Source organism: Egretta garzetta, unplaced genomic scaffold, assembly GCF_000687185.1.
Source record: "Egretta garzetta isolate BGI_Z169 unplaced genomic scaffold, ASM68718v1 scaffold389, whole genome shotgun sequence".
Taxonomy (NCBI): domain Eukaryota; kingdom Metazoa; phylum Chordata; class Aves; order Pelecaniformes; family Ardeidae; genus Egretta; species Egretta garzetta.
Window position 1 is genome coordinate 34,457 of NW_009260766.1, and position 15,333 is coordinate 49,789.

The following is a 15,333-nucleotide window of genomic DNA, read 5'->3' on the forward strand; positions in this document are numbered from 1 at the left end:
AGTGGCTTTGCCAGACTCCTATTTCTGGATCACACTGATCCCAGGCTACACTGCAAGAAAAAGTAGCAAACAGACAGATACTCAGAGTTCAGACAAAATAATTGGCACTTACTGTGCTGCCTTTGGGGCATAATTTTAAACAATATTAGTAAATACACTTTCTCTGTCTGTTTCTTAAGGCATTATTCCTTCCAAGGTAAATAACTACTGTATGCCCTGTGTCATGGTTTAGCTGCAGCCAGCAACTAAACATCACACGGTCGCTCATTCATCCCCCCCTCTCCAGCGGCATGGCAGAGAGAATTAGAAGAGCAAAAGTAAGAAAATTTGTGGGTTGAGATACGAACAGTTTAATAATTAGAATAAAATAATAATAATAAATTGTAATGAAAAGGAAAACGACAAGAATGGGCTGCCCAGGGGGGTGGTAGAGTCCCCATCCCTGGAGGTATTTAAAAGAAGGATAGATGAGGTGCTTAGGGACATGGTTTAGTGGTGGAATGGCAGGGTCAGGCTAAAGGTTGGACTCGATGATATCAAAGGTCTTTTCCAACCAAAGTGATTCTATGATTCTAAGAGAGAGAGAAAAGCAAAACCCAGGAAAACACAAGTGATGCAACCACTCACCACCTGCTGACTGATGCCCAGCCAGTCCCCGAGCAGCAATTGCTGCCCCCCGGCCAACTCCCCCCAGTCTATATACTGAGCATGACATCATATGATATGGAATACCCCTTTGGTCAGTTTGGGTCAGCTGTCCTGGCTGTGCCCTCTTCCCAGCTTCTCATGCCCCTGGCAGAGCTGAAAAGTCCTTGCCTGGTGTAAGCAGGACTTAGCAACAACTAAAACGTCGGTGTGTTATCAACATTGTTCTCATGCTAAATCCAAAACACAGCGCTATGCCAGCTACTAGGAAGCAAATTAACGCTATCCCAGCCGAAACCAGGACACCCTGCTGTGAAATATGACCCTAAACTGAACATAATTTATCTGGGTCTAAATTTAGTCCTTTTCCTGTCTGTCTCCTATTTGTATTTCTGTAACACCCATTTTACTAACAATCCTCCCTGGAGACAGGAAATAAATTTTCATTCACAAAACCAGCGTGAGCAAAGATCAGGAAAATACATTGGAATAAATGACAATTCTTCATGGTATAAAACCTTAAAGAAAATTCAGGGGCCAAGAGGCAAGCAGGGTGGTCATTATTGCAACAAACTACACATACCTTAATCGTGCCCTTTTTCACACGGTGGGTCGCACCGGAACACAAAATGAAGCTACAGCAGTCAAGTTCATAGCACTCTCCCTCTGCTGCCCATGTCAAAACCTGAATGCTCCTGTACAATTAATGAAATCATGTTGTTTTATTTATTATTTATAAGTTAGACAGGGACAAAAATTTCTATTGAATTGCTTAGGGAGATATGAGAGTCTCTATTACTGGGGACTTTTAAGATCATCTGCCAGGATGCTCGAGAGCAAGTTAGGGTTATTAGATCCTGCCTTGGGCCAAGGAGACGAAATAAGAGGAACTCTGTGAAAGGTCTCTTTTAGCTTTTCCTGGAACCATTCAATGAAAATGGCCTGGAAAAGCAGCAAACTAAAAACTGGTAAAAGAGACACTTCTGGTCTGTGTTCAGCTGTGGAAGCAAAAAAAGCCAAAGGAGGCTTGAAAAGTCTGTGTTCAGCAAGGTGACAAAAGAGAAAAGAGTTTACAATTGAAGTCAAAGACAGTGAGTTCTAAAGGGAAAAACATCCTCTGCTACATGCTATTTAAGGTCTTCTCATGAACACCATCATTAATTCGCTGCACATATTATAATTTTAAATGACACCATTTGTGAACTTCCCCCTGGTAGTGCTCCTTGCGATCATCATGAGAGCTCACATTAAGTCATTCCGCAATGCGCCTTTCCTAAATTCCTCCCTGAAGCCACCTATAAAACAGGTAGAGGTGAAACAGAATTTACTCGGTGATTACTGACCCCCTTTTGCTTTTACTTAGGAAGCAGCGTCTCCTGAATTCTTGGTCATTAGAAATCATCAGCCTGTTGATTCTGCAAGTACTCACCGTGCTAGAAAATCCTGTTTCTGCCTCATGCCATGCAAAGTCTGACTGGATGTTACTTTGACCTGAAAAGCAAGAAACAAAGTAGGTTTGTAGCCAGACCTTGGGCTGCTGACTATACCCGCGGCAGGAAAAGGTGCATCTCCAGCAATCAGAAATTATATTTAAAATACATCTTTTCTTGGTTGGGTCCTATAAATCAGGGCAGTTCGAAAGAGGTGAATTTAATCAGAAAACACTTGTCCCAAATGTGGTATTGACAAATTCAAGATTGATGGAAGCCAGAAAGGAGATAAAAGTAGCAGCAACTGTACATAACCAGCTTGGGGAACAGATAATGGAAGTAAGGGGCAGTGAGGAATGGAAAAAAAACCAAATTAAGCAAAACCCCACCGTCCAGCAGACAATAAGAAGTGTTTAAATACATTAGGATAAAAATAAATATAACGATCTATAAAAAATCTGCAATAATCAGATTGTCCGTTACTACATTCATAAGGTAAAAATCCATCAACAATACTACAGAAAAGGTAGCATTTCTCATAGTTATTTCTGCTCTGGACTGCAAGACAAAGCATATCATATCATAGCTTAAACCCAACAATTCAGACCGATATTTAAATAGTACCGAACATGCGAGATTAGTGAATCAGCACCCCAGAGCCCTACAAGAGGTATGAAGATCTGATTGCTGACACTGGGTTTCTGCAAGTCATTGAAAAACAAGTCAGCTCCACAGGCCAGAGAGAAAGCTAATCTCTAGAAGTATAAACAGGACGATTCGGGACTAAGAGCTCAACACCAGTCCAAAAGCGGGAGAAGGAACTCCCTTTTTGCAGGAGGAGGGAGGGCGTTCCAAAAGCAAGCAGCTGCCACCTAGCCACTATGTGGCAGACCACCCATCGCACTCTGGCCAAACTGCTCAGCTTCCCAGAAAGCTGCAAGCACCAACAATTTCACCAAAGGCCTTAAGAAATGCTCGGAGTTCTGTATTTGGTCAAAGATGCTCCACAGCTAATGACTGATCAGAGCACCTACGTCAAAGGTGGCCAAGTTTTGTTCATGGATGAACACTGAGCTGGGAGGATGCTGGGCTGTAAAACAAGGTTCAGTACCAGTGCAGTAGGGTACTGGGACAAAATAATCTCTCGAAGTCTTTGAAGACAAAGGCCACGAAATAGCTAAAATACCTCTAAGTCCACAGCATAGAAAACTGTCTACTAAAAAATAGGAATACTTTTAAGAGCCATGAAGAATTTGGGAGCTATTGCATGAAGGAGAGATGAAGAGACAGAAAACTTGTGACTTATGGCCTCCAACTAGAACTTCTCTGCTTGTAAATAAAATGCTGTGACGTGAGTAGTGACAGACTCCAAGTAAGAACAATTTTAATTTCAAAAAATTTGGATTAAGGAAACACAATTGTAGCTTAATGTATTTGGGATGCAATCAGAAAACCGCATTTAATATGGTAGATTTGCCTTTTTATTCCACCTAACTTACAGAAAAATCTGCAGAACATTTCGGTATAAAGATAGAAAATTCTGGAAGAACTTGATTGTTACTTTACATATGAAAAGTATTTCTATTCCATTCTTTGAGATTTTATCATGCAAATCACGCAGATGTGGGTGACTGAACATTCCAAAAGGCTTAACACAACATTTACGTGTTTGCTTAGGCAAATACTCTGATACCTGTCACCAGTTCAAATTTAATCTCGTCCCAGGGTTAGAAAACAGGTCACGGTGCGTTATGTTTGCCATTTTGTTGTGAAACTTCAGTGCATTTTCAGGACACATGGAACAATTTCTAGGCCAGCTGACTTCACTGGTACCGGTTTCCTCTTGACAGCTACCAATTCCCATATATGTGTCTTTTTCTTGAAGAACACAAGCACCAAAGAATAATTTGGTCCTTTAATTGTTTACAGTACCTAGGAACAATTTCTCCAACTGAGCCAGAAAGAAGTGCCAAGTTTTAACTTCACCATTACACGCAAACCTGAACAAGAGCGTGGGAGAAAGCCCCACAGTTCTGGTGTTTGAGATCTAATAGCATTTTAAGGTTTTCTTTTGTGTTGCAAGCTCATCAGATTTCAAGAACATTTCCATGTTTATAAAGCAGCTGAGCTGACCCAACACAAATGAATAGGTGGAAAGCCACAGGAAACCGAAGCACTACCAATTACCTGCAGTTGAATACCATTTCTCAGAGAGACAATACAAGACGCTGATGAAATGCAGATACTAACTTTTGGAACTGTGTGCTGGTTGCTGAGTTAAAAGCTTTCACTTCAGGCTCCAACCATCCGCCGGCTGACCTGCTGCTGGCCAAGAGCAATTCAAGCACAAACGGTGCTGACGCCCCTGCCCTCCCGGTTCTGCAGCTCGTGACTCACGCTCGCACCCCACGCTCCCGGGCAGGCACCCCAAGGGCCTCCCCTCGGAGCTCCAATACGTGCTGCTCCACAGTACCTCTCCTTGCATTCAAAGCAACCCCATGCCCAGAGTGCCTCGGGAAATCTCAGTTTCAGCAATAATAGAGAAGAGTTTGTTAACAGAGAAGAGTGAGGAACAGTTAGCAAAAATATCTTCTACTTTGGATCTGGAGGAGTGACTAACAGCGAGGATGGGATGGGGAGGGAAGACAGCTGGCATCTCTGTGGGGGAGGAGACACGTTCCTGAGTGATGCCGTGGGCAGCACAGGAAAAGCTGTCATATTGCCTGTCAGAGATCTGACACCCACTGCTTCCACAGCACCAAGCGCTCCTTTCCCTCCTTGCTAAAGCACATGTTAAATACGATGAGCCTGCAACACTAATGAGGAGTTGAACTACAGCTAGAGCTCTCCGCTTGGCTAAGTGTTAAATGAAAATGGAAAAACTGATAGCATTTGTGAAGTCACAAAAAGGAAAACCCAGGATACTTAAGTCCATCTGTAATGAAGTAACCTTCTGTGAAAAATAAATGCAAATGGGCCTGATGCTCCCCTTCACAAGATCCCCACACACTGCCCAGAGAGCAGAAAGAAGTTTTTGTAAAACACCACCAGGATTCACACATTCACAGGCTCACTGGCACCTCAGCCCTCTGCTAACAGAGGAGGAGGAGAGAAGTGCAGCCTCCCAGGAGACGGCATGCAATAGGGACAGGATGGGACACAGCAGTTCTGACACTTTTTTATTTAATTTCCTGAAGAAACTTTTACACGGTGAAGATTGATGGACCTCTTCAGGCTTTCTGGGGTCAAAGGCATGCAAATTCCCAGGAGCAGAATCCCTCAATGCTACCAACAACTGCAAAAAAGGTTCAGGTTTTTTCGATTCTCTTCCTTGCACATGACCAGCCAAGACTACTCCATTTTATCTACCTGCTTATGAACAAAATTTCTTGTCAGCTGCTAGTCAAGTGCTCCACAAGTCTCCAAACACCATATGCCCTTCACCTCGTGCCTCTTCTACTTACACCCTTGCCACAAAGCAGAGTGACTCATAGTCTGCCCGTACAGATCATGGCCTAGGCAGCTGCTGATCAGGATGCAGAGATAGCAGCCACATCCTGAAAATAGAAGGGGCCACAAGGTAGGACAGACAGAACGCCACTGACAGACCTGTGAGTCAGAGTGCAAGGGAGAAATGAAAGGTGTTGTCAACAGCACAAGGAGCCTGGAGACAACAGGGAACCCAACGGCTAGACATGCAGACCATGGTGAATCAAGGCAAGACCCCTCTACAGCACATGCCATAACATTCCCTCAGCACATGGTCCTGAGCACAGACTCTCACTGTGGTGTATTTGTACCACTGTCAGGACCAGCGTGAACTGCTTTTTAAGACGGCCATTCAGGAAAAAGGCTTCAGGGAATCTTTTGTGATTATTAGTCATGTTAGAACAGACTGGACCTTCGTTTCTCTCAACTTTTTGAGTCAACTCCATGGGTCACCAGCCAGAAAACCCAACATAAAATGCAGGCTGGTGTTTTGTTAATAATATACTCTCTGTTTGTTCACACTCTTTAATCACATGGTTTTTTGCTCTGTGGAACATCCTGTCTCTCTGGCCTAAACCAGTTCAGAGGTAAAGATGCTTTGGACTGAATCCAGACTACACACATGTATTTTTGTCTTGCTCTGAAAACCCTGTGTCAATTTAAAACCAATTGGTAGAGTCTGTACTACTGTATTTTCCTGAAGAATAAAAAGAACCTGCTTATAAGACACATTAACAGATATTCAAAACACAAAAATTCAGGGTCCTCAGCTGCCTCCTGCACCATGCAGAACCTGGAGAGTATGCATGACGCCCACTGGAGAAGGGAATATTCCAACAGCAGCAAATCCTCTTTCAAGCTCCATCTAGCTGATTCATGCTTTCACAAGTTGGATAACAGGGTTTTATTCACTCACTTTGATTTCTACCATGTTGCTCAAAGTTTACAGAGCACCTCAATGCTTCTCCCTCTGCCCCAGCTGTGTAATACCCAACGGCTAAGTTATTGACACTGTGTCAGCATACTCAAAGGGGGGGGTGGGGACACGGGACCAAAACAAAACCCTCAGGATTTCCAGATCCCAAAAATAAGAATAAACTGTGTAATTCAAAAGCAATGCTAACATGGAGTTACATTTTATAATAAGAGCCAGTAAGTAGATGTGTTGGACAAATGCCATTTCTAAACGCACATATTCTTTGTAACAAACAAATACTGTAGCATAAAGGAACCAGGACTGAGCGTCAGGAATTTACAATAAAACATTTTACATTTTAATTAGTCTGAAGAGACCTACGCTGAAACTAAGCAGATAAATTGATCAACAATTAGCAAAATTACTGCAAAATTATTTATCCATTCCAAGACTAAGTGCTGTCATTTGGAATGTTTAGCCATGTTCCCCACATATAAGCAAGCGTTTGATTCCTGTCTTACAGGCAATACTCAGGTTAGTCTTTAATGTGGAACAGCTACAAAAGTGTCCTTGCTATTAACTCATGTTGGACATAAACCATAAAATGACATAGCTACTTATTGATAGAGATCCATTATTAAATGGGATTTGTGGTTTTAATCTTTTATCATAAAATACAAGAAATCTGCACCTTTGTAGAAGCAGGAGCACATAATCCTAGTAAAAGACAATTTATCATACACAAAAATAATTACATGTTTGATTACTGATTTTCTGAGCAACAAATTCTGTTTTTCTGGTCAGGGACACTATTTCTTACACATCTTTTAAAAAGCTAATGCTAATTAACACACACACAGTATATCCAGTAAGAATGCTGGTGCTCAAATGCTGGGGCAATAATGAGAAGGGACTGCATACATTTGTGTCACTTAATATGAAAGCGACATTTATATATATCCCAAAATTTTGCATTTAGGATGAATATGAATAAGGCCACTGGGATCACTGTGAATGAATGCCATGCTAATTGACATGACTGGATGTGACTCAGACACAAACTCTCGTTACCTCTGCAAATGTGCATGTTTACAAACTGAGTTCCTGATGCACGTTAACTGCAAGGCATTTCTAACGCACATAGTTTGCTGCAGAGAAGCATGTACTAGAACTGGCTATTAAGACTGGGCATCTCTCCTGACCGCCTGATTTTTTTCTGCTGATGCTGCACTTCCGTTAGTTTGATTTTGTAAAATGACTTCTAGCTGGCCTGCCCTCATAGGAAAAGGATGCTCTTTTGACCGATGAACAAATATCAAACACATACTGTGCAGCTTGTTACACTGCCATTTTAGTAGGAAACAGAGTTTACCAACCTATCAAAGAAAGCAGCTCTGTGAGCAGCAGCAGTAGTGGAACCCAGGTTTAAATGGATTTTGCGGTTCCTGCCTGGTTTACAGTTCTCTGCTGTCCTCAGCTCATGCCAGTAAAATTCTCTTCTGCTTCCTGTCACAACAGACTCCTGTCAAATAACACACCAGCTGCCACACTTGCTCAGAGAAACCAGCTGACAAGAAGTTTGGAGTTTGGGGAGCCAAACTTGACAAGGCTAGTACTCAGAGCATTCTTGCACAACAGATCTCTATTTTTCCAAAAATGTATATGAAAATAATTATACCCAAGACTACCTTTCTTCTCAATCCGCTAGAAATTGTCATAGGTGGGATTGTACTCAACCTCACCAAACGCTTGAACACCCATCTAAAAAGCAAATTTGAGGAACAAGAAACCTGAAATTCTGACATTCAAAATCTCTTGCTTTGTCATTAACCCTATTTCCCAAGAAATTCTCATAACACAGAGACTAGATAGAACTAAGTATTACACCTTAATTTATAATATTTCAATTTATTTGAAGGCAAATATTAGGACATACACAAATATTAAATAGGTGGTCTGAGAACTCAGGACTTTTTATTCAAAGGAATACTATTTATTGAGAAAAAAAGAAGTTTACCTCACACAACCCAAGTTCTCATTTCTAGTAAAAATCTTCTCCCTGTTAACAAGAGAAAACGAAAAGTAACATTTCCTCCCCTTGGTATCCTATCATTTCACTTCATTAAAATTCAGGTAGCATGGACATCTCTGGACACCTTTGGAGGGTAAAAAAAAATAGTATAAAAGCCCACTCCCAAAATCCCAATGTTTCCTTTAAAGCTTAAGTTACAGATCTGGCAGTCTGTGTTTCAGTTTTAAGTCTTTTTTCAGCCTATATGATACCATCCATCCTAAGCCTACATGCCTGCAGGCAGCTGCTATGGAAATTTCATGAACGGGGACTGGAAGAAGCGAAACATTCTACCCTTTTTAAAGATGGGCACAAAGGAGGACCGCCCTGTCAGCCTCACCTCTGTGCTGGGAAGATCATGGAACAGATCCTCCTAGAAGCTATGCTAAGGCACATGGAGGACAGGGAGGTGACTTGAGACAGCATGGCTTCACCAAGGGCAAGTCCTGCCTGACCAACTGAGTGGCCTTCTATGAAGGAGCGACTGCATCAGCAGGCAAGGAAAAAGCAACAGATGTCATCTATCTGGACTGCTGTAAAGCCTTTGACAGGGTCCCCCACAACATCCTTCTCTCTAAATTGGGAAGATATGGATTAGATGGGTGGACTAGGGACATGGTTTAGTGGTGGGATGGCAGGGTTAGGTTAAAGGTTGGACTCGATGATCTTAAAGGTCTTTTCCAACCAAAGCGATTCTATGATTCTATGACTACTCGGTGGATACAGAATTGGTTGGATGGTCGCATCCAGAGGGTAGTGGTCAACAGCTCAATGTCGGGATGGAGACAGGTGATAAGTGGTGTCCCTCAGGGGTCCGTAGTGGGACCGGTGCTGTTTAATATATTCCTCAATGACATAGACACCGAGATCGAGTGTACCCTCAGCAAGTTTGCAGATGACACCAAGCTGACTGGTGCGGTTGACACACCAGAAGGATGGGATGTCATCTAGAGAGACCTGGACAGGCTGGAGAGGTGGGCCTGTGTGAACCTCATGAGGCTCAACAAGGCCAAGTGCAAGGTCCTGCACCTGGGTCAGGGTAACCCCTGGTATCAATACAGGCTGGGGGAAGAAAGGATTGAGAGCAGCCCTGCCAAGAGGGACTTGGGGGTACTGATGGATGAAAAGCTGGACATGAGCTGGCGATGTGCGCTGGCAGCCCAGAAGGCCAACCCTACCCTGGGCTACATCAAGAGAAGCGTGGCCAGCAGGGCAAGGGAGGGGATTCTGCCCCTCTGCTCTGCTCTGGTGAGACCTCACCTGGAGCCCTGCGTCCAGCTCTGGAGCCCTGAGCACAAGAAGGACATGGACCTGTTGGAGCGGGGCCAGGGGAGGGCCACTAAAATGATCCGAGGGCTGGAGCCCCTCTCTTACGAGGACAGGCTGAGAGAGTTGGGGCTGTTCAGCCTGGAGAAGAGAAGGCTGCGGGGAGACCTGATTGCAGGAAACAAGGAAAGATGGGGAAAATCTTTTTAGTAGGGCCAGCTGTGAGAGGACAAGGGGTGATGGTCTTAAACTAAAACAGGGTAGATTTAGACTGGATATAAGGAAGAAATTCTTTACAATGAGGGTGGTGAAACACTGGAATGGGTTGCCCAGAGAGGTAGTGCATAGAAACATTCAAGACCAGGTTGGACTGGGCTCTGAGCAACCTGATCCGGTTAAAAGATGTCCCTCCTCACTGCAGGGGGGTTGGACTAGATGACCTCTAAAGGTCCCTTCCAACCCAAAACATTCTATGATTCTGTGATTCTACAGTGACAAAATAAAACGGAGGCAGAAAGTGAGGCAAGTACACATGGTTAAATTTGTCGTATGACGATACATAAAAGAACAAGATACTGTTCTGTCTGGTTTCATTGCTTCTGCTAGACAGTTAACTTCTGCATTATTTCAAGTGTGGTAAAACAAGAGAGCACGGCAGCTTATTTGCATAAACTTAAAGTTTTAAGTGACTGGAACGGAAGAAGCATCAATCAGCGTCTGGCATTCGTTGGCAATACCAACTCCCCCCATAGTCCTTCATCCACACAAGCAAAGGCAAGATAGGATTTCCATGCCCAGCCCCGATCAACATTCTACTTCAGGAATTAATCAGCTTGCTACAAAGAAGAAAAACATGCAGGAGCAGCTTTGTCCTGTCTGTGCTTCCAGCATTGCCAGCCTTAGGCTGTAACATTCCCTGCTTGGAGCCGGACAACTCAGAGTTCAGCTGTTTAGACTCCTTTTCTCCTTAAACAACACAGTGGTCCATTTTAAGCCATGGAGCAGAAATAATAATAGGTATTATGCTTTGTATACACTAGAATATTCTTGCACAGCCCACTTTTAATATACCTATCAAAAAACCCACCGAGTTACAATCCAATGAGTCCATCTAAAAGATTCACCAGCAGGCAGCAATAAAAAATTCAGAGAGCTCAGCATAGCAGTGATCATGGTGGCAAGTGTGAGAAAGCAATGAACCTTGAAGAAAATTAATTTCAATGAGAGCTTAGTAGTTTAAGACTGCTGTCTGAACTACAGCTCTTGAAGTTCATCCTCATTCAAATGGAGCCTCACAAAACAGAAGACATGAGAACTTTGGCAGGTCTAAGCCACAAGAATTTGAACAGATCTGTAAGACATCTCCTGGGCAGCTTATAGGTGCCCATCTGACAAAGAACAGATATACAATGATGGTATGAACATGAAAGTACAACAGTTTAATGAACACTGGACTGAGAATATATTATTGCATGCTGGGTTATAAAAAAATTCTCGTGTGACTAACAGGAACTCATTTACACTGAGTGGCGCTGGGAGAATAAACAGAGGCGCAGCACGTTTGAAAAACTGTGGAAGTGTCATTTTTAAAGCCCTTAAATTTTTCTCACAGAGAAGGGGCAATTTTGCCTGGCCAGGCTAAGGACTTGGCAGATCAAAGTACGTGACATTTAGAAGTCCCCCTAGAAAACAGCTGGGGGAATACATGCTTGTGAAAACCATCTAGTGGACAGTCTCAGAAACAAAGAAAGGGAGGGGAGTCCAAAACAATTAATGAAGACTTTCCCATTCACAAAATCGCAGGGCTCAGTGGTCAGCTGTGTACGTACCACCGATTTTGTTGATTTTTTGACATTTTCCCTGAAATATTCTAATTCTGCATACATGACAGAAGTAATGAATTTCAAGACTCACCCAAGGCAAGGGCTGTCTGTAGCTAGAGCTCAATGGTGGCACAATATGTAGACATCATTGGTCCTTAATTCCCTTTTTAAGATAAGGATTGTCTGTAGAGACCCATTTCACTAAGAAACGTTATTGCAAAGATACATTGACAGAAACGTCTGTAGAGAGACTACCAGTATACTAATTAGGTATGCGCACAAAACGAATCAAGAACTAAAGCAAACAGAAAATCTGCAGATAATACTAAAGTGCCCCTCACCTAAATGAACACCATTTCAAATACCTTTTTTCCACTTGATATGAAAACAATAATAAAAGCAAACTAAAATACTCTACAAGGCAACTCTCCGACTGAACAGACCGAGAATATACAGGTGCCGTAGAGAGGAAAAGGCTCTCTGGCGACTATGGGGTGGATACAAGGCAAATCTTCATGTGGCTGAGACGCTGCATTTTTTGCACAAGACCAATATTCTTTGAAAGCAACAGTATTCCAAATGGAGATTTGATCCAGTCTATCAAATTAACTACAGGAAGTCAGAAGAGACTGGCATCTGCATTCTAGCACAGTTGAGAGGAGAAAGTAAAACTCTTTATAAATAGAAGTGTGTTAAATGTCCATTAAATGCGTACCATCCTTACTGATATGTAATCTAATTAAAAGCAATTTACTTACCAATCTGCTCTAAAATAAAAAAGCCCACGATAAATAAAGTAGGGCAGCAGATTTATCAGATGGGCAGAACTACCATTAAAATGAATGTATTTCCCGATTCTCTCTTTCTACTTGTAAAGTTTACTTACATGTACAGTAGACAGTATTTTAAAGGCAGGACAAAATGTTCTCATGGACTGTATCTGGAAATACACCAGGTCAGCAGTAGTCCATCAGTATTAGCTAGGTCTTCTTCAGCCGGAGGCTATTGCAGGCTCCAACATTACGACAGATCATCGCAAAGCACAGCTGAAGGCTGTTATGAACAGGTGAGTCTGGAACAAGGGAATAGACCACTTAAATCTGAATTGGATGAACAAGAAGTTCAGGTAAATTTATAGCATTTTAGAACTCATGGTTTTATTCACGCTGAGAAGCCTGCCTCAGCTAGGAATGCAGAGTCATGGCAGTGCCAGGAGACCAAGGAAACAAGTTTGAAGAATGACTGCTCTTTGTACACGCAACACATCTCAGCAATTTCACTCTGGCATGGTTATATCAGTAAAAAATATGACGCCACATCCAACCTCTCCCACCAACCCCCCATGGCAGAGCTTTGAAGACTTCAGTATTGCAAATCAATTTCCTATGCTACAAACAAAATATTTTTGAAAGGGCTCTGACTGTGGGCAATCCCCAGCAGCCCTGCTGCATCCAGGACACTTCCAGGGACCACGCCACATGCTACTTGTATTTCTGCTTAAACTTGGGTCTTGCCCAAAGAAAGGCCTGGCTTTCTTCCACTGCAGCTCTATTAGCATTGCCAGTGAAAATAATTTATGCAGAGAGAGAAGGGACTGGTGTTCCTTCTACAATAGGGCCAATTGTCTCAGGCTGCCACATTCAGTTAAACGTTTACTTTGTCATTTCACAACTTAACAGGAAGTGAAAGGTCAGAGAGGCCCCGCTGCAGAACAGAGATGTCGTCATTCACCTATTAACCTCGAGCCAAGATTCCAGTGGGAGACTACTGCTTTCCAGCTTTTTTCCTCTTCCTCCAGGTCAGACCCCAGGTAGTAAATAAACAAGCCACCAATTCTTCCAGTCTGGTGGAATCTTCTTATCCTAGAAGAAACATCAGAAGCCCGAGTATTCTGTCAAGATCCTGAAAGAGGAATATCGCCAGGATTTGTTCACCAGGACTGGTTAATGGAGAGAGATTAATCTCTTCAAGCTATCCTCGAAGACCAGCCTTTTTGGCACTTGAAATTGAGAACTATAGCAAAGATAGAGCTGTAAGCGTGCAGAGCTTCCTGTGATGCAAAATTTCTCCCCACTTGAAATGGTGAAGACCCTATTCATATTCTCAGTCCTTCAGAAGCTGCATTTGCCAGCACAAATGTAGAATAAAAACAACCATTTAACAGGAATAAGACTCTTATTCTTGGCATGTTACGAATGGACAAGCTGCAGTTTTGCTCTCAGTTGATGAAGTATGAATTCACTTGGAGAGACACTTGGCCACCTAGTCTGTTAAAAATAGCCAAGAACTTTCTTAACCTGTATGCATTTTCTTCCTCTGTTCAATTAACACGAGTTAAAAAACCACTGAGCTTAGCCAATGAAAACCTATCACAACAGTAATCAAGCTATTATTTTCAAGAGGAATACGCATGGGTCAAATAAACATAATGTAACTTTCTGCTAATTGCAAACATGCTCCGAGCTCGTGAAGAAAATGTGGAATATTTGGTCCCGGCATGAATGAGTCCCGCTCTGACGAAACTTTGACCGCATTGTTTCTGACCGCCTGAGCAGCCAGACAGTTATTGGGACACAGCCTTGGATGAGATGAGTCATTCCCCAACACCACCTGTTTCTCTCCACTGAGGAAACAGAGACAACCCGCTCCAAAGCAGAAGTCTATATTTGGACAGGCAAATCCTTCCTGCTCTGTCTCTTCTCGAACACTGCACGCAGTTCACAGATTAATCAACAACTACAGGACCTGAAGAGACCTGGAGAGTCTGGGAAATACCACCTTTCTCAAAGACCATAACCTCAAAAGCACAGTGAGACCTCTTCCACTATACACAGGGGAATCCCAAATCTGGAGGGGGGGGAAACCCCCCCCAAAACCCACCACAGCTGACTGAGCAGACATGTATTAACCAAACCTTCCACATTCTGAGCTGCTTACACAAACTAAGCAGTACTTGTTCTGTAGCTGGTTAAAAGCATGGGAGCCCTATTCAAGCTGGAGAGCAACCTGTGCACTCTTCTGAGATGGCGAGCACGTATCCCACCCCCGGTCTCATTAAAGAGGCTGAAAAATCTGCCACTGAGCTAAGGTGGCAGCAGGATTATGCATCTGACTGGAAAAGCACAGATTTGTTGAGGACTGTCCAGTCTATAAACAGCCAGCCACCTAACTCAGTGACGCACTGAAAAATCCCTGGACACAACTCAAAAATCTTCCTCACCAAGCTGACAGGAACATTCCTGGGCCAGCTATTCTGGCCACAAGTACTCTCCTCGTCACTGGATATGAGCTTTGTCATTCACAGCAACCTATACCAGTAGACTCCTGAGTCCTCGGATTTTTACAGATCAGACCTGATCAGCCAGACCAGGCTCTTCACTTCAAAACGGTCAAAAAGTCTTCAAATAGTCTTCAAGTTCCCATATGTTGGCAAGCCAGCAGGATTTTCTTTCCCAATTCAATACTATTACATGAGCAAAGAAAACATTTTCCTATACAAGCTCTCTTCTATCCCAGACTATCCTATCCAAACAGCATTTTAATCTATGTTCCACCACTGGTAACTCGCAAATGGGTAATACGATACAGAGTGCTTTAACAATGTTACTGTATTCCATTCTAATTCCACCAAATCACTCCATTTTACAAAGTGGGAAACTGAGATGCAAAAGGGCTATTACTGTATTGCATTTG

At 42.9% G+C, this 15,333-nt stretch overlaps 1 protein-coding gene across 1 annotated transcript in view; it reads right to left on the reverse strand.

Moving 5' to 3' along the window:
* SLC45A1 (solute carrier family 45 member 1) overlaps positions 1–13,437 on the reverse strand; it is a 43,328-nt gene extending 29,891 nt beyond the window's left edge. The window contains exons 1-4 of the mRNA XM_035901524.1: positions 13,372–13,437; positions 12,527–12,712; positions 2,075–2,136; positions 1,229–1,340 (exon numbers count right to left, since the gene is read on the reverse strand). The gene's annotated coding sequence lies outside the window, so the exon portion shown is untranslated. The remainder of the gene's footprint in view (positions 1–1,228; positions 1,341–2,074; positions 2,137–12,526; positions 12,713–13,371) is intronic.
* Between the last annotated feature and the right edge of the window lie 1,896 nt (positions 13,438–15,333).